Raw genomic sequence first — 20,878 nt, forward strand, 5'->3', positions numbered from 1 at the left:
GGTTTGAAAATGTACAATTAGTAGTACAAAGTAAAAGCCTAATTGCAATGTTTCACTATTATTATTATCACTATTATTATTATTATTATTATTATTAATAATAATAATAATAATAACAATAGTATAGGCTGTCATGTGAGGCTGAAGTTCTTTTAACACTAATCCCATATGATCACTCGGAACCAATGTGGTGACAGCTGTCACACTTCCTCCAGTTTCATGATGTCACAGAAAGTGGCTCAGGAGCGCAGTGAGCATGCTCCTGCCAGTACATGGGATGTTCTTACTCTCATTAATACTCATAGATGTTCATAGCTGCCCAGAAGAAGGATAACTTCATACAGATATGTAAAAATGTGAATATAGAAGCTGTACAGCTCTAGCACACAGTCAATGTAACACGTTTAACTATGTGTTTGTTTAATGTGTGCACATATGTAGGTGACAGGTACATTTTGAACGTTTTCTTATTTTCAGTTTTCAAATGTTCCTTGTTACACAACTAATCCCAAAATGGTTAATATGTGATCCGTGTAGGTGAACTGCGTTGTTCTGTATTCTGAATTTCCAATGCCGCTTTGTTAAAAAAGTGCAATAGAGAACTTCCGCCATACTTTGCTACTTGGATGCGAGGTCAGATGACAAGTGCCGGACGGGGCTTAATGGTCAATGGTCATTGAAATATATAGGAAAGCACTGTACAGAAATTAATTTAATCAGGCAGCAGAGCCCAACTTTTGCCAGCCCTGAGCGTATACAGTAGAGGCCAGAAATATTGTTTTTTTCTAATTATGCATCATTACTTTCCGAAAAGTAAAAATAATTCTACACAGAAATCCTTAAAAGGGCCTGGACAATATTTATTGGCACTTTTTTTTTTTGCAGTAGTTAGAAATAATTAGACAGAAGATTGTAGTCAAAAATAGACAATCTCAAGGCTACAAATCCAGAGACCTCGATGTACCTGCTTCTACCCTATGTAAGGTTATCAGAAAATGTAGTCAACCGCCCTAGATATGGCTGCATGAAGATTGCGGATCAGGATTGTTTGAATGGAGGAGGAAGAACCTCAATCAACTAAGTATGACAGTTTCATCTCACCCTATCCATCACCGACCCAATGAACGGAGGCCCACACTGAGGTAGAGATATAAGAAAATGCCCCAGCAAACGCCATATCCTTCTGGGAGAATGTCCTGTGAACAGATTAGACCAAATTAGAACTTTTTGGTAAAGCACATCATCTCTCTGTTTACAGAAAACAAAATGAAGCTTTCAAAGAAAAGAAGACCTTCCCTAAAGTCACACATAGAAGAGGTTCGGTGATGTTTTGGGGTTGGGTCAGCTGCATCTGGCACTAGATGACTTGAACTTGTGCTTGGCATCCTGAAATTTGGAGATTACCAGGCCACTTTGGAGCGCAATGTTGAACACTGTCAGAAAGCTGGGTCTCCCTCAAATTACAATGACCCCAAACACACTTCAAAAAGCACCCAAGAAAGCTTCATTACAAGAAAGATGCTGGACTATTCTGAAGTGGCCAGCAAAGATTCCAGATCTAAACTCAATAGATCACCTGTGGATTGACCTGAAACCAGCAGTTGTCAGAAGAAGACCAAGTTTCCAGTAGAACGGAAGCCCATCCATGGCTATTAGGAAGCTGCTGATTGCCGTTATTTTGACCGAAGACTGTGCTACCAAATATTAAGCCTATAAGTCAATAATTTTGTCAATGCCATTTCTTTTCATTTTCTGTTTTAAAAGTATATACACTGTTACATTCAGAATAAAATAACAATGACTCTGTATATTAACAGATAAAGAATTGTGGAGACCATATACCATTAATAACTTATATTTAGAGGAAATTGTGAATTATTTGAAAAAAAAAGTGCAAGAGTGCCAATTTTTTGGCCACAACTTACGCACTCCATTTCTGGATCGGACCCTTATTGTTTCTATTTTACTGCAGTGTGCAGTGAAAACCATCAAGAAAATATGAAGTAAAATGGAAAGTCCAGAGGTAAACTAATATGCAGCAGCTGTACCTCTACTGAGCGGCACATTGTTTATTGTACTTTCAGCTAATTTATTGTCTTTAGCTACATAATGAAGCGTTTAAGCATTATTTATTCTTTTCCTGGTTTGTGATAATAATAGGACATTGAAATGTACAACTTTTTATTAGAAAGGTTATGATGACCCAAGGTAGCAGCTGGTTGTGGCTCTCCTGGTGTTTGTACAGTGCTAAAGAACAGGAGACACTTTGGCTCCTAAAATTGTATGTGGCATTTTATAACCTGTACAGTAAACAATGGTCTTCCAGTTGTTGTGGATCTCCTGCTGTTTGTACAGTGCCTTGGAACCCATGGCCTTCGAGTTGTTGTGGCTCCTCTGCTGTTTGTACAGTGCCTTGGAACCCAGGGTCTTCCAGTTGTTGTGGATCCCCTGCTGTTTGTACAGTGCCTTGGAATCCATGGTCTTCCAGTTGTTGTGGCTCCTCTGCTGCTTGTACAGTGCCTTGGAATCCAGGGTCTTCCAGTTGTTGTGGATCTCCTGCTGTTTGTACAGTGCCTTGGAATCCAGGGTCTTCCAGTGTTGTGTCTCCTCTGCTGTTTGTACAGTGCCTTGGAATCCAGGGTCTTCCAGTTGTTGTGGATCTCCTGCTGTTTGTACAGTGCCTTGGAACCCATGGCCTTCGAGTTGTTGTGGCTCCTCTGCTGTTTGTACAGTGCCTTGGAACCCAGGGTCTTCCAGTTGTTGTGGATCTCCTGCTGTTTGTACAGTGCCTTGGAATCCATGGTCTTCCAGTTGTTGTGGCTCCTCTGCTGCTTGTACAGTGCCTTGGAATCCAGGGTCTTCCAGTTGTTGTGGATCTCCTGCTGTTTGTACAGTGCCTTGGAATCCAGGGTCTTCCAGTTGTTGTGGATCTCCTGCTGTTTGTACAGTGCCTTGGAACCCATGGCCTTCGAGTTGTTGTGGCTCCTCTGCTGTTTGTACAGTGCCTTGGAACCCAGGGTCTTCCAGTTGTTGTGGATCTCCTGCTGTTTGTACAGTGCCTTGGAATCCATGGTCTTCCAGTTGTTGTGGCTCCTCTGCTGTTTGTACAGTGCCTTGGAACCCAGGGTCTTCCAGTTGTTGTGGATCTCCTGCTGTTTGTACAGTGCCTTGGAATCCATGGTCTTCCAGTTGTTGTGGCTCCTCTGCTGTTTGTACAGTGCCTTGGAACCCAGGGTCTTCCAGTTGTTGTGGATCTCCTGCTGTTTGTACAGTGCCTTGGAATCCATGGTCTTCCAGTTGTTGTGGCTCCTCTGCTGCTTGTACAGTGCCTTGGAATCCAGGGTCTTCCAGTTGTTGTGGATCTCCTGCTGTTTGTACAGTGCCTTGGAATCCAGGGTCTTCCAGTTGTTGTGTCTCCTCTGCTGTTTGTACAGTGCCTTGGAATCCAGGGTCTTCCAGTTGTTGTGGCTCCTTTGCTGTTTGTACAGTGCCTTGGAACCCAGGGTCTTCCAGTTGTTGTAGCTCTTCTGCTGTTTGTACAGTGCTGTAAAACTTGTGTTCCTCCAATTTATGTGGCTCTGCTGACGATTGTACAGTGTTGAGAAACCCATGGTATTCCATTTGTTTTGGATTTCCTGTTGTTTCTACAGTGCTGAGGAACCTGTATTCTTCCAGTTGTTACGGATCTTATGTCATTTGTACAGTGCTGAGCATACTATGGTCTTCCAGTTGTGGCTCTTCTGCTGTCAGTGCAGATTTCGGGAACCTGTGGCCCAGTTGTTGAACTGCAAGTCACTAGTTCATGCTGAGATTTGTCGTTCCATGGCTGGATGCTGACATCTGATTTAGAGTTTGAAACCAGACAAGCATTCTCCCATATGATTTCATGATAGGGTAGCTAACATTTGGCATTGTTCCATTACTATTTATGGCGCACCATTTCACAATAGCAGACAGAACCATATGAAATACTGTGTACTGTATCCTATTAACAAGCACAAATATACATATTACCATCTGATTTTCTTGCACAAATTTCTTTTATTTTCAACAAATGGTAAGGATACATAGTACAAAATATATAATGCAATAAAGAGTATATAATAAAAGCAAACTAGATAATAAAGATTAGAGAATCATGGAACATTCACCATATGGTTTAGTGGACATTTGTTGAAATTTAAGTGAACCCCTGTTTGTAAGGAAAGTTTTATTGTCTGATTACAGGTTACTAAGGGTCATGTAAAATAGTGCAGTACAGACGCACTTTTGTGATATCACAGTCATCTTTTGTGCCAATATATTCGTTTCGACACTGAAGTTTATGGATTTGGATGGCGGCATCTACTGGGGGGGGGGGATTTTGCACCTTCTAGTGGGAGGAGCTTGTTAAACCGCGGGTTTTCCTTGCTAAACGCACCTACTTATGCACCCACATGCGAAAATGTAAAATGATTAAAGAAGAAGGTGGTCATTAAGTGGTAGTTGGTTTCCACCATGAGCATTTTCAAATGGATCTACAAAGAGAGTCCGACTTTAAATGTGTTTGGTGGACAAATAGACGCAGAGTAAAAAAAACAGTGGGGTCTGCGATTTTGTGCGGTTCCTAAATGACACTCGATGTGTTTAGTGAGTTTAAATATTGAGATTACCACTCAACATGTTTTTCCTTGCTTTGTATATCTGGATAAGAAGCATTTGGCCTCTCTCCTCTCATATTTTATCATAAAGTGCCACTTTAGCTTCCCTTTCTGTGAAGTTAAGGTTGTGAATAGAGTGGATATATTGTGAAAGGGAGGCGTATATATAGTTTCAAGTATTGTCTGATATATAAAAAAAAAAATGAGCATGCATTGATTCTTTGTATGTTAATGCAAATAAAAAGAAGCAGTGAGGCTCTACAAGTGCCTCTTACAGAAGGCTTAGTTACAGAAATTTCAATTAAACCAAGACCACTTGACCCTGTACACTGTGTAATATAAACAGTACCTTGGTGTAATTAGTCAGAGCCATATATGAAAACTGCTTTATGAACTCTCAGATGATTGCTAATTGTAAAGACCTCTTTCTCCTTGGTTTGCTGAATTTTTTCCCCCTTTTAAATGAACATGAAAAGAAACAAAAAATATCCAGGAATAGCTACAGCTATTGTATGTATAGTTACATACAATAATGATATTTTTTTTCTTGTGTAAATTAATCCTTGTTGATCTCCTTTTATGATATTAACTTGCCTTGACAGTCCTGAATGGGAAAGACAAATAAGAAAGAGGCTGAAAGTAATATCATCCTGACAGGCAATTTTAAAGATATAAAATATGTATATTTATCTATAAAGTACAACTATTTTACTGCTTCATATCCCTGTACTGCAAAAAATTACTATTCATATTTGTCTTGCCTTATGGATAAAATACAGTACTTAATAATACATATTCTTACCTAAAGCAGGATCTTGCTAACAGGAAACTATCCAGTTAATTTTCAGTTGGCTTCTCTCACTGTTGTGAAGTGTGTCTCCCAGCCAGTGTAGCAGTATCTAATATTATTGTCTGTACTTCATAATAGTTGTCCATAGTAGTAGGTGGCTCTGTATAAATTAATGAAAAATATATTTATTTATACAATGCATATGTCTATAGGGAGACTTTGTATTCATACGTTGCGTTTACCCAGCATGCATTTCATCTCAAAATACAGGTAGAGTGGAGTTTATAGCACTGAACAGCTAAGGACCAACCAGAGAATTTGTGCTTTCTAGCGACAAATATGATTAGTTTAATTGTTAACAGGAGCAAACGCAGGATTTTTAGAGGGGGGTTTCCACACCACACCACCAGTGGGCGTGACCAGCATGCATGGGGGTGTGGCTATAATTTTAGACAGTGCTTGGCTGCTCCCCAATTCTTCCTATCCCCATAATATACATGGGCAATGCTGCGTGCACTACTGTTAGGTGCACACAGCTCCCTCTTTTCAATCAGAGCCATGTGAAGTGGGAGCAGGGTCCAGCCACCTCAATTATACAGTGCCCCAGGCTTGGAGGGGGGTTTCCATGCACCAGGAAACCCCCCTCAGTTTGCCTATGGTTAATATATCAGGATTTTGTGGAAAAATTATCATCATGTGTCATGATGCCATTTTGAATGCAATAAACTGTACTCCAACTGTATTTATATTATATATCCGGCTTTTGAGCAGATAAAAATGATTCTTGTTAATCGGTCATTAACAGCATTGTCCAATGCTCTCATGAGAGGATGACCTCTGCTATTACTTTTACTAGCAATTACTACCACTCATTTACTTTTATAACACTGGAGGGAATAAATGTGCCAAATATAAATAAATATATGTAATTTTTACAATTGTTTCATTTCTAAACTGACAGTCAACTAATTACACGTCTCTCATTTCCTCTCCCCCAGCAGATTCCGTAATCACCATTTCTGCTACTTCTGTGGCATTGTGTTCCCAGCATTTAGTATGATTAGAGCGTAAAGATCCAGGACCAGTAACTAATAACACTGACAATGTGAACCCGCTACACTTTTATTACAAAATGATCCATGACCTCATTTTGCTATAAGCAGTGATATAAATTACTTTCTGAAATTCACTACTTCACTTAATCTGCTGCTTATTAAATCTGACATCGAGTGAAGTTGTGTACGTTCCGGCTGGAGCTCACACACGGCAATCAGGTATTCCACATCACAAATGTACTTCATTAACTGTTTTCTGTCAGCGTACAAGTACATCTAGCACTTTTAAGAAGATGATTAGAAAATGAAGTGTTTCTGGTGATTTAGATATATAGATTAGTATGCTAGGAGTCATGGCTATACCTAGATTCGGAAAATCAGCATATTGTCTTTTCTTTGTCTCTTGGTTGAGTTTCTAGCCTAAAGCTGGGTACACACTACAGAAATTTCAACCAACTTTTTATGCCAAGCGATTTTACATGCCATCGATGGTCCGATCGCTCGGTCCATGGACTGCATACACACTAGCCTTATTTAGGACGATAAAGGGAAGAGCGGACGTCCCTCTAGGGACTTTTTACAGCCTTGTTGTCGAGAGCAATGACTGTAATTTCGTACTCACTGTTGTGGATCGGTCGGAAGTTTATACACACTACACAATGGAAACGAGATTGGAACGAGAATATTAAATGATATGACCAACCAAATTAGGCGACAATTGTCCATTTGGCCAGACTTTCGACCATTGTGTCACTGCACACACTGACCCGACTTTTGAACAAGCGGTCGTATGTCGGCTGATTTAGCCGATTATTGGACGAAAACCGCGTAGTAGTGTGTACCCAGCTTAAGACTGGGTACACACTACAGAAATTTTCTCCTGATGTGTTATCTATAACGATTTTACCAGCAACTGATAAAAACAAAATCCTGATCAGCATGCCAATTTATCTGTACACACTATACACGATTTACCTTCAGATCTGTGCTCTTCATCTGTCATAACCATCGGCTGAAAAGATTGTGACTCTGTAAACCCCATAGAGATCTGCCTGCACTGCTGGTCATGAGTGCATACTTCGTTCCATTGTTGATCGTGACTTTGTCAGTTTATAAGATCAAATTAAACAAGACAATGTGCTTTGGAACGATATAACATGATCGTGGGAGCGTACACACTAATGCAATGTCAGACCTAACAGTCGTTTATCGTGTGATTGGCACGATACTTGTGAAAAACCTGTAGTGTGTACCTAGATTAAGAATTCTAGAAACTATTTGCAAATCATCTTATTATTACGAGGTTAATAATTTGGATAAAAACTGAGTCAACATCTCTTATAAAGTCAATAAACAACTGACTAATATTCACAAAAAAAATGCTTACTTTAGCTTTTAACTTGAGTATGTACTAATTTCCTGAAGGAATACATATAGCAGATTGTTAAATCAAATATATAAGTTACTGAAAGTTTGTAGGACTACAGCTTTGGCCGTCACCCTCCCTCCATCTACAGCATCAAAAGAACATTTAATACTTTACGACAGAGAGATCCATTTATACTGACTCTGTAAACTCTATGGAGATCGTGACCGTGAGTACATACACACTGCAGAATTGGAGCGACAACGTTACATCGTTAAACAAGATTTTTAGTCCGGTGTAAAAATCCATTGAAAGGATACGATGTGCTTTGGAATGATAATCGCTCATTGTTGCAGGGTGCACACTAATGCCATATCAGGCCAAACAGATGTTTATCGGGTGATTGGCCCGTTAATCGACTGAAAACCCTGCAGTGAGTACCCAGCCTAACCCTTAGTAGATGAACAGCTCTTATATCTTCTATGGAAAACTGATCGGCTCCTCTCTGTCACTATATAATCACTCCCTTATTTTTAATACTCTACATTTCTCTGAGTCTGCAGAACATTTTCCCCAAAGTAAGGACTTGTTTACATGAGTGTTCTTTGTAACTTTGCTTTCGTATATGTTCCAATGTTAAAATCACTTGCTGAACGTACTTGCAGTTGGTCTATGTTTTGTAGCCAGCGTTTGTCAAACTTCTGCATATATAATGTGCTTTTCTGTTTGTATAATGTTATACAGACATTTCTAATATTAGACATTTCTAAGAGAGACCTCTGTTGACAATTGAGGGGAGAAATGCACCGATTTTGTTTGATTTTAACTTTGTAATGTTATATACATTTTTTCAATATTAAAAAAGCAACAACCATCCTTTTTCTATCACCCTTGTTAACTCAATAGAAGGCAAATATATATAAAACCAGGACACATGTGAAAAGTATTTAAGCACATTTTAATGCATGGGTACATAAATCGCCTACGAATCACAGAAAACATATACTGGTATAAATAAGCATTTAGCTCCTTTTTGAGCAACATTTTCTCCTTATGTTACCCATACAACAGAACGGGGTTAGATGCAGCCCCCAATCTCATCTTCTTATACCCAGACTTGTATCCATTTGTGGGTCTCAAGTCTATAATGGCCACAACAGCATGTGTGATATGAGAAAGACATGGGGGAAGTGATCTCTCTGATATTTTACAGCCATAAAACAATATTCTACTTTTACATATCCAGCAATCCAGTGTTGGCCGAGCGACTGGTGATTATCTTCTAACGGCACATACTGATGGGCATGTACAGTAATATTATCTCATTATTTATATTTTCTATTATTATTTCACATATATGCCCTAATGCCATTTCTGATTAATTTGCAGCCTGTATTATAATAATTTTGTCCCATTTATTATGCACTCAATGGACAACAGGTTGGTTTCCGCAGCATTGTGGAAAACTTGATACAAACAGCTCACTTTTATTATTTCAGTTGGACAATTTCATGTTTTTATGTGTTTCTTTTGAGAGCTATATTTTAAAATATAGGGGTAGTGCCCACAAACCACTGTTACATAAGTCAGATTATATCCGCTGTACTGGTTTGTAATTGCTATGTGGACGGGTCCATTGTGTGTCTACTACCTGCACATCAGTGTGGTCTCACCTGGTCACCTTGATCCGATCACTGAAAGTTTGCGACAGACACCCTGAGTTATAGACCACACTGTCAGCGAATTAGTGACAATGTGAGAAGCCACTGAGGCTGACAGAAAAAACACAGAAATGACAGTTTGCAGATAAAGTATTTAGGAACATTTATTTCATTTTAAGGAAAACACCAACATTGCATATAATTTATATCTAGTATGAATGTAATATAGCTCGATTGTTATCTATTCCGTATCTGTTTTACTGCTGGAGGTACAACTTTGTTGCTGTTGCTTCTCCCCACCCCATTTTCAATTACTTATATATAAACCTATAGCTAGCTTTATTATCCCACTAGTGCTGTATTAATAGGTCCCAGTGAAGTTGTAAGTGATTCAGCCACAGAGCCCAAGTACCAATGTGAGTGGCCAAATTGAGTGGCAACCGAGACTCAGGATCAGGATGTGGAAAGCTTTATTGAGTGACTAGTGCAAGGGAGACATTTTCTTATGTAAAGAGGATTAAGGGATACTTCCATCTGTGTTAAAATATTATGCCTTTTTTACCCATATGTTTAAATATAACTTCTACAAAATATTGAAATGTGTCTTTTTAATATGGTAGTTGTACAATTTGATATCATTGTCAACAGCCCCTTTAGACCCTTAAATAAGTTCTACTGTACCACCAGGTCTTAGCCGCTATCCCTGTGGGAACACAGAGTACATTGCGAGATATTGATGTTGGGATGGTCAGGTAGTCCAGGTCAAAACCAGTACTACAGCAAAGTACCAAATTAACTGGTACAGATGGAGTATAGAAGTTTGTCTGATATCGTAATCTTCCTGCATCCAGAGATTACACTATGTTGTGGTGCAGGGGACCCTGCTCATTCCAGTATCTAATTCTCAGTCTGTAACTTCTTGCTTGTCTTCATTGCCTACCTCACATGACATCATACAGCTCTGTCCTCACTAACACAATCACATGAACAGACAGGTCACTGCCTGTCACTTATCTGCTGAAATAAATGTGTGTTGCTATGAACATTCTTTGATCTAGTTACAATCCCTCCTACTTCAAATCTGAGTACCCCTGAAAAAGCAGGGGGCAATAACTGAGTACAAGTAGGTGGCCATACTCTAATTAAGTGTATATTAAAAATATAAGAGTGGTCAGTGAAAGACAAAACATTAAGGCAGAGAACAACTGAATAACATACATACAATAGTAGTACACCCAGTAGCAAATACTATTATTGGCTCCAGAACGACTAAATGAATATTTATAATATAATTATCATTGCGATAGCCTATCGAAGACAACAGTATACTGAGAGTAAGGAATACTCACAAGATTCCTGGGTAAGAATGTTATAATTGCAGTGGAGTTTCATAGTGGAACAGGTGATTTTCCAGAGGTGTGAAAGTCCAGCGATACAGTCTTCCAGTTATGTTTTAGGTTTGCCATTACGTGGAATGTGTTGGTAACATTTGCTTTTTGCGGAATAAACAGAGCTGTCCCACGAGGATTAATCATACTTGCCAACCTTATGTTGGCCGGGTCCAGGAGATCCTGGAATACACAAGGGGTGTATGGGTAGAGGGGGCAGGGCTTTGCGAATTGCATCATTTTGGCCCCGCCTACGGTGACGTAATGCCTGTTTTGGGTCTTTTTACAGTTGTAAAAAGACCCTAAACAAGCATTACATCACGAAGCTCCGCCCCCTCTGGCCGTACATGCCGGCTCTAATTTAGTGAAATGGGCAGATGCGGGAGACTCACCAGCTCTCCCGGGATTCCGGGAGACCTCCTGAAATTCAGGAGTCTTCCAGGCATTCCGGGAGAGTTGGCTTGTATGGAATTAATTAATTCTGCTGTGTGTCTGGAGCAGACTGGAAACCATTTAGGCCAAACTCCTCTGGTGATTGTACAAAATTTTGCAGCCATAGGGATAACACAAATGTTTTCCAGGACAGTTTTGAAAACAATGCTGCTCTCTAGTCCGTAGGAACTTGTGCTACATATATTTATAAACCTACTACAGTCTAAAGTATCATAATGAGGAAATAGAAAAAGAATGAGGAAAACTGAATGCGCTTAGAAATAATGAACATTTATCTATGAAATTGTTTAAGCAGCTGAATAGAAACCAGCCCCATATCACTGCGTCCGCCCAGCAGGCACCAGCCCAGATAGCTGTAAGGAGAAGGACATTTGTTCAGAGATGGGAATGAAGTGCACAAACAGAACATACTTTTTGTCGAAAACCAGTTTTTGGAATACGAGCATGAGAACCTGAAGAATGGAAAATTCAGCTTTTTAAAACCGAGAGAACTCGGTGACTCTGAGCCAGCAGAGCACAATGATGAATTGAGATGCTTGAATGGTGAAAATGGCTGTTCCAAAATGATGTAATCCCATGGTCATATTGCAGGACCTTGTGGCATTATCCTTATAAAAGAGAGCAGGAGAGATGCTTTAAATGAGCGGATCTTGAATTGTCTGTATTGAAATCCATTTGTGATATTTGGGTTACTCATTCACTTATTACAATTTATGGCATATTCAGCCATACCTCCTATTTTTACCTATAATCGCTGTATATAGTAGATTTACTAGCTGTGATCTAACAGCTACTTTCTAGTGGTTTGTGGGTCACTGCAAAGTGTTCCAACAATATGTGACTCAGAGCTCAGGGGTCATTGCATCTAGCCGTAACCATTTCCTGACTTGTTTAGTTCAGATTAGACAATGAAACCACTATTGGACTCAATGTAACAGTTACGTCTAATCTTCTGTCCTGGCTGATCATGGCTTCCCCTGGTTCACTTCAGCCAGTCAGCGTGGTGTCCGAAGACACCAGATTACAATCAGAGCGGAAAGCACCGACATGTGTTGTAACCCATAGCAACCATTCTGTTATTATCTTTATTCAGGATAGTGCAGCGGTAGACTGGTTGCTCCTATTCTTACCAGAACAGGGGCAACCGACTTCACATGCCGCATGGTGCAGGGAGGTCACGCCTTATACCTGCCCCGAGCTGCCCCTTTGAAGGTTGGAGGGCGGCACACATGGCCCCTTCAGCTAGATCATGTTGCACCTCACTGGTCTAGTGCATGTTCTGCTCATTTGAGCATAGTTATATGTCGAATATAAATCAGATTGTTCACCTGTAAGTGTCAGTTTATCAGTTATGAGCTCATCAGCTGGAGAGAATTAAATACACTGCATGGTTTGCGTGTACAATAAACTATGCTTTATTAGTTACAAGTCCATATCTATATAGCAAAAATCACGTATTACAGAAAACAACGCCCCAAAAAGTTTTAACCACTCGTGTTCCTTTTACACAGATGTTGCTATATTTTCTCATTTTCACACAAGAATACTCCCCAGGGGAGAGTTGGATTATCTCCTGTGCTGCCATATTCAACTCCATGAGCACAGTCTCCTGCAAACAATGAATAACTCCTACAAACTAGCTGTATCTAATCTGTCTTTAAGCTATAAAAGAACAAAATGGCTATAAGGCAACAAGATGTTGTCAGCTTAGCAAAATCACATTTCTCATATACTATATGTATCACGTTATTATTTGTGCATTCCAGCATGTGTTTGTTTTCTATATTATTGCATATCCTGGGATATATTTTTGTCTGGACCTCTTTGTATATGTGTAGAGTAAACAGAAGCCACTATATGTGACCATCGCTTGTGATAACCAAGTCTCTGTAGACACTTGTTGATCGTGAGGGAATGAATACATCATTTACTCTTGCCCTGCAGTGCCATCAATACTCAGTAGAGGATGTGTGAAATATCAGGAGACGGAATGACTGAAGAAACAGCTAGCATAACCTGAAATGACCCAATAGCACATTGATATGCATTCCATCTAGGCTAAAAATATTTTTCTCTGGGTGGCACAAATCCCTCAGTCTGTGCATTTAATCTGTCTCCTCAGCAGACAGGGCACAGAAGTTATTTATATAGTCTTTTCTTTTTATGTTGGGTTATTAAGCTTCACCCGTTATTATTAGTAAATGAGGAACACATAGACTTTCATGGTTGTGGGGCTTTGTTGTCAGGTCTGTACAGGCAGGAGTGGACACAGGTCATGTGATGCTCCCTGATTTAGTGCTGTGTGTAGGAACATTTTTGTGGCTTTAGCATAGTGTGCTGGCAGTGTAGTGTGTATGTGTTTTATAATCAGGAGTGTTTTATAATGCAGGGATATTGCTGTGTTTTTTTTAATGCTGTGTATACTGCAGTGTGTGTATTGTAATAAAGCACTTGGGGACATTGTTGCTTTAATGCAGTGTATAATCTGTGTGTTTTGTCATAAAACGTTTAGGGACATTGTGGGTTTGATGCAGCGTATAATGTGTGTGTTTTGTAATAAAACATTTAGGGAGATTGTGGGTTTGATGCAGTGTATAATGTGTGTGTTTTGTAATAAAACATTTAGGGAGATTGTGGGTTTGATGCAGTGTATAATGTGTGTGTTTTGTAATAAAACATTTAGGGAGATTGTGGGTTTGATGCAGTGTATAATGTGTGTGTTTTGTCATAAAACGTTTAGGGACATTGTGGGTTTGATGCAGCGTATAATGTGTGTGTTTTGTAATAAAACATTTAGGGAGATTGTGGGTTTGATGCAGTGTATAATGTGTGTGTTTTGTAATAAAACATTTAGGGAGATTGTGGGTTTGATGCAGTGTATAATGTGTGTGTTTTGTCATAAAACGTTTAGGGACATTGTTGCTTTGATGCAGTGTATAATGTGTGTGTATTGTAATAAAACTTTTAGGGAGATTGTGGGTTTGATGCAGTGTATAATGTGTGTGTTTTGTCATAAAACGTTTATGGAGATTGTGGGTTTGATGCAGTGTATAATGTGTGTGTTTTGTAATAAAAAATTTAGGGAGATTGTGGGTTTGATGCAGTATATAATGTGTGTGTTTTGTAATAAAACATTTAGGGAGATTGTGGGTTTGATGCAGTGTATAATGTGTGTGTTTTGTAATAAAACATTTAGGGAGATTGTGGGTTTGATGCAGTATATAATGTGTGTGTTTTGTAATAAAACATTTAGGGAGATTGTGGGTTTGATGCAGTGTATAATGTGTGTGTTTTGTAATAAAACATTTAGGGAGATTGTGGGTTTGATGCAGTGTATAATGTGTGTGTTTTGTAATAAAACATTTAGGGAGATTGTGGGTTTGATGCAGTGTATAATGTGTGTGTTTTGTAATAAAACATTTAGGGAGATTGTGGGTTTGATGCAGTGTATAATGTGTGTGTTTTGTCATAAAACGTTTAGGGACATTGTGGGTTTGATGCAGTGTATAATGTGTGTGTTTGTAATAAAGCATTTAGGGAGATATGATGGACATCCTCACCTGCACGGACTGACAAGCAGTTAGAGTACAGAGGGTTTCAATATACTTCAGGGAGAGAGAGGATTATTTACGAAAAATATTTACTAAATATTTGTTATTTACTCAAAATATTTGCTCAAAGATGCATAGTTACTGTAAACCGAGGTTTCCCAAACCCAGTCCTCAGGACCCCTTACAGTGCAGATTTCTAGGTCCAGGATATAATTATACCACCTGTGGATCTGTTACAATGTGTCAGTCAGTAAAGATTACACCTGTGCTCCAACAAGGAGATATGGAAAACCTGCACTGTTAGGGGTCCCTGAAGATTAGATTTGGGAAACCCTGCATTAAAAGATAGCAGCCAATCAGATATTTACTTTCATTTAATGTTAATTACTATCATTGCTAAGAGGTGCAAATGTATACAGAAATCATAGTAACCAGCAGACATTGGTTGCCTTGTCTAACTTGCACTAGTCAGATAAAAGGTAATTGTCACCAACGCCTCCCGGGCTGCAGCCAGAGAGGTATAAACAGTACAACGGATGGTCCTAGACTCTTCATCTATCACAAATGATTTATATAGTACTAATGCTCTACACTAACAATGTGATCTGGGATATTTTATATTAAAGCACTGACCTTTCATAACTGAGACAGTCTCACTTTGGGGCCATTCCATAAATTGTCTTCAAAGACATTTATCTACTTTATTGTTCCATTGTTAAACATTTGCATGTGGTATGGGATTTCAGTGTTTGCTTTTAGATAAGAGCATGAATAGCTGTTCTTCATCATCTGTGGCGGGTTCTATTTAGAGTTCAGTTACCCAAATGACACTGTTGCAAGTTTGCTGCATTTTCCCTGCAACAAGCTGGGTAAATAAGTGGCTTATCCACATCCATTTTCAGAATATATTATGAAGGGCCCACTAGAAGTACTATAGGGGCCCACTACTGACAGTGAATTAACATATTATATGTAACAAGCGGGAGCTGGATGGCAAATATTAGCCCAGGGGACGGGATGGGACTCGACTCAGCAGCCTATTAGGGAAATAAATTCAGGTAGCCCAGTGACTACAGGTCCCAAGCCAAGGTAGCCCACTATGGGACCCGCCCGGGGGGAAGATGCCTCTCTCACCCCACCCCAGCCAGCACTGGGATCAAGTACAGTGTATGCTCACATTGCATATAGTATAATATATACAGTATGTAATATACACATCTGGGATAGGATTCTGAAACAAGAGGAGAAATTACATTTAGCCACATGTTTCGTAGCAACATAGCTAGACCAAGCCTGCTCATGCAGGTCACGTTTTCTGAAACAGTCTGAAACATTGGCACAGAGGTTAGCACTGCTGCCTGACGCTGGGGCCGTGGGTTATATAACGCCCCGGGGTGCTATTTGTGGGGGCTTTCTTTGAGTGCTCCTGTTTCTTACCACAGTCCATATGCATATGGGGGCTGCCACTGGTGAAATCACGGTAGTAGTCTTTGATAGTTGGGGAGAAGCCCTATTTCTGGTGTAAACATGCGATTTTATCACAGATAGGGCTGTTCCATGAGTGTAGCAGGAAACATGGATTAATAGACATTGTTTAGTTAGTTTTACTTTTCAGCTAACTTTTAACTTTTAGGTAGATGAGTCATTTATTTTTGTTTATTGCATTTTGTTTATCAAGTAATAGGATTTGAAATATTTTTAATTTTTTGCATCACTTATGCTTTTAGATGGGATGATATATTACAGCAGGTGTGTCATCACAGCACAGCAGTAGAGGAGTCAGCACGGTTCATCCTTACCCAGAGATATCAGTCCTGGGGGGAATTCAAAATGTCTGACAGTAGTCTGTGTAGGAGTTTCTCCAAAATATAACGTTTGGGGAACAAATATATTTTAAAGCATTTATTCCAAATTACTTTTTATATCGCATTTATGTCAGATCCCAACCTCCAATGGTCCCTCTACATAATACTTTGACAACCACTTGTCTTATTCACAGAGGCCAGAGTGGTTGTCTATATTCACCCGCTATGTGATGCGTCACAGATAATTGACACGTTACATAGGGGGCAGGATCAGCTACGTACCTGTCAAAGAATTATTAGACTGGAAGGTGCACAGTGCAAGTTACCCGTTATCAGTACAAGACTGACCTAATGCAAGTGCTGTGCGAATGAAACTAGAGAAGAGCAATCCATATTGATAGTTAAAATAAGCGATGCAGTGTCATTTTGTATGGAGGTTAGATCAATCCATGTATGTACTGTAAATACCAAATTACAGCCTTTATAAACTATTGAATTATTGGTTATTTTTCAGACATTAGTATAAAGCAGCCTCAGCACCCTGAATGGAAGCAAGGACAAACATATGTAAATCAGTGCACAGACTGTACTTTTCCACATGCTACGAATTACGCATAGAAATCCATGCCAGATGTGAGTACATGTGTGAAAATCCTATTTCCACCCAGTTATCTGACAAAGGATCGTCACACATATTACAGAATTCACTTAGAATTAGACATGATCTGGGAGGCACTGTGTATAGAAAACGCTTTTACTAAACAGTGTTGAACAACATTTCCTGTCAGGCCTCATAACGAAGCCCAACTGGCTTTTTCTAGCAAGTGAAGGGTTAAGTGAATTGGGGATGATAGCACCCGGTCCTCTCCAAAGCCATAGCTTGTATATGCAGCTGTCTGGGGCTGGAGAAAAGGAGATCTCTGTACCCGGTGTGCAAACGCTTGGTTGGATATTGTTACAGCTTTCCGTCAGCCATGGCCAATCATACACAAAGGGGCCTCACAGCGAGGAAGCACTTGTACACATACATGATTCTCCCAAGTTTGCAACCAGGTGGATTCAGTCAGCCATTGATTCCAGCAGGTAAGATGATGTCTGGTGACAAAAGCTCCAAAATAAAGTCGTAAATTAGTCACGTAAAGGGGGCAAGAGGTTTAGAGTAGCAATATCTACTCTCATTTCTATATTCATTTACTTCTGTCCAGCCCACAACGGTTAAATTCCGTCTTAGATTCCAGAGCTGTAATGAAACTCTGGTCTGAAATAAAATGACCATGTTTGGCTGAGGCTTTCTATGAAAGCGTATACAGATGGAACCTTTTATTTCTGTATGCAGTAACTTTTTCTTAATTCCATGTTGCATATACAGTTGTAGATAAATGACCGCCCGTGGATAGTGTTTCCTGAAGGGAAAGAATTGCTGAATCAGTGCCTCGAGTTACATTTGTGTTATAGTAAAGGCATACCTTGCATCATTGCAAAGGGCCAACGCGGGATTGTTAAGGTTTCTTATGAAACGCGCACTTTATCTTATTTTTATGGATACACGCTCGCACTTCTGCAGACAAATTACCTTTAACCACAACTTTTTATGCTGTAGACATAACAAGGCACTAAACCGTGTAATAGGACACAGGCTATATGTTGTTTTTATATTTTGGAGGGAAAGACATTTATGGAGTCAATGGTGTTGGTTTTGCATAAGTATATATCAGACTCAACATAGGGGCTTTTTGGAAGATAGAGGGAGAGTGGGACTTATGTCCAATATGAAAAAAAATTCTGATCATTTTGTGTTTACCAGATGCTAGATGATTGGACAAACAGCCATTCATTGTGTCTATACTATTGCACAAGTTTAATTGTGGGTAAGTACCCTCTTCCACATCACTGCACTAAACAGTGCTATAGTGTAGTTAATTATTTGTTTTTTATGCCTAATGCATTAGTAATGTCCCTAGTTCACAATAAATTGATGTTGGTTGCATATTCTAGGTGCTCCCACAGTCCAAAGACCTGGTAAGGTTATTTGGCTGCTCATGAAAAGTGGCCCTACTGTGTGTCATTCACACTTATAGTAAAGAAGTCAGACTGTAATCTCCACTGTGGCTGGTATCGATGTGCTTGCATAAAAATCTCTGATTGTACTGCGCTGAACATATGTTGCTGCTATTTAAAATAAGGGTTGGCAATCATTAGCACGGTGGCTCAGTGGTTAGCACTTCTGCCTCACAGCGCTGGGGTTATGAGTACAATTCCCGACCATGGCCTTATCTGTGTGTAGTTTGTATGTTCTCCCCGTGTTTGCGTGGGTTTCCTCCGGGTGCTCCGGTTTCCCCCCACACTCCAAAAAAAAACATACTAGTCGTTTAATTTGCTGCTATCAAATTGACCCTAGACTGTGTGTGTGTGTGTGTGTGTGTGTGTGTGTGTGTGTGTGTGTGTGTGTGTGTGTGTGTGTGTGTGTGTGTGTGTGTGTGTTAGGGAATTTAGACTGTAATCTCCAATGGGGCAGGGACTGATGTGAGTGACAAATATTCTTTGTACAGCGCTGCAGAATTAGTGGCGCTATATAAATGGTGATTATCCATTATTTGTATTGTGCCACCTGATTACTCAGCAATTTACAGAAAATATTTAATCTTTCTTTTTGGCCCCTGTCTCGTCGAAGTCGAAAATGTATATTTATCAAAGGAAGAAAAGTCCTATTGTCAGTGAAAAAGGGATGTTTTCTGCCAACATGGGGCTTCGCACTATAAATCATCCAGGCGATTTCTTACACATGCATGTGGAAGCCTATTTACCAAGCATTGCAGAGGTACATGTAATAACGCAAATCTTGGATGGTGGTGAGCATCTCAGGATGGTGATAACGGAAGAAAATCATTGATCAAATGGTTTATTATTGGCATAAAGCATTTTTATTTTTTTCAAATGCTAAGTACTTCATTTTATTTTATTTTATTCTTTTCAATTTTAATTTCTTGTTTTAGTGCAACTGAAAGAACACATCTAGGCCAGCTCACGCATGCCCATATTACCTGAGACCGGCCCGGTGAAGCACTAAGTTGACTATTACCGGGCCAGGATTGCCAAGGTAATACTTTATTGATAAATTGCTTCAATAAGTGATTTTTTTATTGCCACAATCGGGTCTTTATCATCATCATCATCATCACCATCTATTTATACAGCGCCACTAATTCCGCAGCGCTGCACAGAGAACTCATTCACATCAGTCCCTGCCCCATTGGAGCTTACAGTCTAAATTCCCTAACATACACACAGACACACAGACTAGGGTCAATTTGATAGCAGCCAATTAAACTACTAGTATGTTTGTGGAGTGTGGGAGGAAACCGGAGCACCCGGAGGAAACCCATGCAAACACGGGGAGAACATACAAACTCCACACAGATAAGGCCATGGTCGGGAATTGAACTCATGATCCCAGTGCTGTGAGGCAAAAGTGCTAACCACTGAGCCACCGTGTTGCCCTACTTAGAGGCCTATATATCTTCCTTGACATATAGGCCCCTAAGTTGTCACTGCACAAATACAAACACAGCGTCACATTAAGTCAGAAGACAAATAACGTTAGTATGTTTTTAAGACTGCATGAGGAAACTGGAACATCTGAAAGAAACCCACACAAACATGGGAAGAACATACAGTTAGCGCTCTGGTCAGAATAGAACCCAGGGCCCCAGTGCTGTGAGGCAGCAATGCTAACCATCGTGCCACCCATCTTACCATAATATTAAGAGGAGGCTGCATTCTCATGATTATTATTTTATCCCACAATATGCCTGCTTCCACTGTTTATATGACAACACTTTAGTAATGAAAACGTCATGCATGTTGGCAGTTTGCAGTCCAGAGAAACATTTCTAACTACAGTGACTATGATTTTGTCAGGATATTGGCTATTTTATTGCTCACCAAAGGCACCAATCTGAAAGTGATAAGGTTGAAGCTAAAAACATTGCAGTGCTTGTAGCACTGGATGAGGAATGTGTGCAGTGCGGGGTCACCAGGACTCTGGTGTGCAGCTTAAAGCCAGAGATTAAACAGCTGCTGAAGCCTGATTTCAGTTAAAATAGTGTCAGTGTTTAGTCTGGCGCACTGCTTCAGGAGAGATTGGCAGCGCGGGGTCAAACAAAGTCATT

The 20,878-nt window shown here is 39.8% G+C and overlaps 2 long non-coding RNA genes across 4 annotated transcripts in view; one reads left to right on the forward strand and one right to left on the reverse strand.

Annotated features, from left to right (window-relative positions):
- LOC142139468 (uncharacterized) overlaps positions 1–20,878 on the forward strand; it is a 353,675-nt gene that overhangs the window by 204,802 nt on the left and 127,995 nt on the right. The window lies entirely within an intron of this gene.
- LOC142140496 (uncharacterized) lies at positions 840–11,483 on the reverse strand. Its single transcript, XR_012688514.1, has 2 exons — positions 10,862–11,483; positions 840–1,196 (listed from the first exon to the last, which is right to left on the reverse strand). It is a non-coding gene; the product is annotated as an uncharacterized LOC142140496 (long non-coding RNA).

The sequence above is a fragment of the Mixophyes fleayi genome, chromosome 2 (assembly GCF_038048845.1).
Source record: "Mixophyes fleayi isolate aMixFle1 chromosome 2, aMixFle1.hap1, whole genome shotgun sequence".
NCBI lineage: Eukaryota > Metazoa > Chordata > Amphibia > Anura > Limnodynastidae > Mixophyes > Mixophyes fleayi.